The sequence below is a fragment of the Manis javanica genome, chromosome 10 (assembly GCF_040802235.1).
Source record: "Manis javanica isolate MJ-LG chromosome 10, MJ_LKY, whole genome shotgun sequence".
In the NCBI taxonomy this organism is placed as follows: Eukaryota; Metazoa; Chordata; class Mammalia; order Pholidota; family Manidae; genus Manis; species Manis javanica.
This window is the reverse complement of record NC_133165.1, coordinates 93974387-93977486: the sequence shown is the minus strand read 5'-3', so window position 1 is coordinate 93977486 and position 3100 is coordinate 93974387.

Below are 3100 nucleotides of genomic sequence, written 5' to 3'. Positions count from 1 at the left end.
TGTAGTCTCCATGGAAAAGAGCCCCTCGTGCGGCGGGAGGGCGGGTGTGCAGGGCGGGTGTCCCCGCAACATGCCCCACTGTTTAGTTGCAGCAGCTATCCTGCAACTGTACCTAAGTTGCCCCAAAAAACAAAGTCACAGTTCCACTCACACAATCTTAGAAAGTAACAAGCACTAATTTTTCTTTTTAAAGTTTATACTACTATTTAGAGGAACTCGAGATCTCCCCTCGGTAAATGAGGTAACGTTTCCTAGGGGAAGAGGCATTTCAGGAAAGCACGGATGTGAGATGGGGTTGAATTCCAACTGCAAAACCCAGCACTGGTCTGAAAATTGTGCTGGCTATTAATCATTGGAGGAAAAAAATGTGCAGAGCCCTCGACCTCGCCTTATACAGGAGAGAAAAGACCCCTGTACCTTTGCACTTACCTGCTATCATTGCCCCCAAAACTCCTCTCCCCTCTTTCCAGGACCACTGCCCTGCTCCATACAGGTGTTGCTCAAATTTCATCTCAGAGAGGACCATACCATTAAAATAGCCTCACTCACGCATAGCCCTCCTTTAATTTTCTTCATAACATTTACCTTTATATGACATTATATTATCATTTGTTTTCTTGTTTTATACCTCTCTCTTATGCTAGAATACAAGCTCCATGAAGTCAGGGGCAAGTATCTGTCTTATTCTATACTGTACGTAAACCCAACTTCAAGAGCTATATTCAGTTTCATCGGAGGGCTCCAGGATTTGTTGAATGAACGAAACAAATTACACTACAGGTATCCCAGATAGTAGAGGATTGACTGCTACAGCAGCAGCTTAATCTGGGAATTCCTTTCCCCTATGATATGCAATATTTTCTGTTTATGTACATTTTTCATACCATTTATCCTTCAAAGCCACCGTTGAACAATCAACGGGTCATGTCAAATATTCACTGTGCATAGTGGAAGATGGTTGGATCAAAGAGGACATGTCTTGATGGCTGTGATCAGAATAGGGACCACTGATCAACAGGGAAACTCACTTAGTGGGGCCAGGAAAGCCTCAAAAAACTAAGAACAGAAAAGAAAAGATACATGTGCATGGGAAAGGGAGTAGAGACTGCTATCGGCTGAGGAAACAGCTTAAAAGTGTAAAGAGGGTGGCAAGAGTTTACCATATGCTGGGTTATAATGTGGAGAAGAGTGGCAGGAATAGAGGTGATTAAGAGCCAGATCATGTTGGGCTTTGTAAATGTTCGTGGTGATAACATGGAATTAGGATGCAAGCCATATGTGTAGATGTTATTCTAAACGCAGTAGGGAATCACTGAAAAGTTTTAACATAAAAGAAGCAACATGATATGATTTATGCTTTAAAAAGATGACTGGTTGAACTTGGGTGGAGCAGTTTGGAGAATGGAAGACTGCAGGCAAGTCTAATGAGGCTATGGCTGTACAGCAGTCATGTTAAGAGATGGCTATGACGTGATGGAGGGTGCAGCAGTAAAGATGGAGAGACAGGAAGGGAGTCTAGGTACATTTTGAAAGTGTAAAGAAATGATGACTGAACTTGCTGATGGGTTGATTGGATGTGGAAGTTGAGAGACAGGAAAAACTCTTAAGATGACACTGATGACTAGCTTGAAGGTGGTGTGGTTCATGACAGGAAAGACCAAAAAAAGGAGGACTTGGAGAGGAGGGGGTCTTACAAGGGTGGAAAAGAATAATTTCATATGCGAACTGTTGAATTTGAGATACCCAAGTAAAGATATAAAATGAGGCAGATTGTTGGACAGATGTATCTGGAAAATAAAGGTTGGGCTAGATAATAGATTCAAAGCCATGGGAATGTTGAGTGCCCATAGTAAGAGTGTAGACAAAAAGTATAAGACCCAGAACCTGGCCCCAGGGAATTCCAGCCTTTAGAAATCAGGTGGAGGAGGATAGCCAGCATGGGCCTCTCAGAAGTGGCAGAGAAAGAACCATGGTGTGACAGTAGCTAAGAGAAGTGTGTTGGGGAGTGTTTCATAACTTTAGAATTCAGGGCCAGCAAGTGTAAAACTAAAATTTCCAAAAATACAAACTTGAAACACCAGCAAATAACTTACATTGGCCTACATAAAATCAGTTTCAATTCGTGCCAGTAAAATGATGAAGCAGACAAAATTGTAGCACTTCAGAGTTGGCTTCAAATGGCTTCAGTTGAAAGGAAATTGCCTTTTTTCTTCTCTAACTTCACAAATAATCTCATTCTTTATATCAATCAGAGATTAAAGACTCCAGAGGAATCTGTCAAACTATTAGGGATAATCTTTCTAAAAATTTTTATTTTTCATTACATAAAATCGACTACCCTTTTGAACAATTACTATGTGACAGGCACTGTTCTTGACTGTATCATTTTTTTTTCCTGTTCCTTCTGATAGCCTTCAGAAATGGTATGTTTATTGTGATTGTCATTGTACAAATGAAGTAGTGGAAGCACAGAGGTTAAATAACTTGTTCAAAGTTATGCAGGGTACAAATGGTACAACTGTGATTTGAATCCAGGAACTGCTGATTGTTTATAGCACCCATAAGCTAATCACTATGTTACACTGGGCCATGCTCGTGAACAAATAGTAAATGTAGATTTAAAAAAATAAATACTAATACAGATTTTAAAAAACAAAACCCAAGAGGTAATCACTGATAACATTTTGGAGTATAACCCTTCACTTTGTATTTCTTCTTACATCTATATTGCGATGATAGCTAAGATTTATCAGATACCTTATGTGTACTATTTTAAAGTCCTATGGCCAGTAAATGATGGAGCTGAAATATGAAACAGACAGCCCTGTTTCAAACAAATACATTTTATTTAGATTTTCTTTTATTCCTGTATATATGTATGTGTATATATATATATACACATTATATATACGTGTGTTTGTAAACACACAGAAACATCACATATAGATTTTCTTTTCATGAAACTACATAAAATAGACAAGTATATCTTTTTGCCCCACTTAACAATGTATCATGAACTTCTTTCCTACGAATATCCTAAATACTGTCAGTTTCAAACCCCAAGCCTCCTAGAGATCATAAGGGCTTCTTTGGACTATTA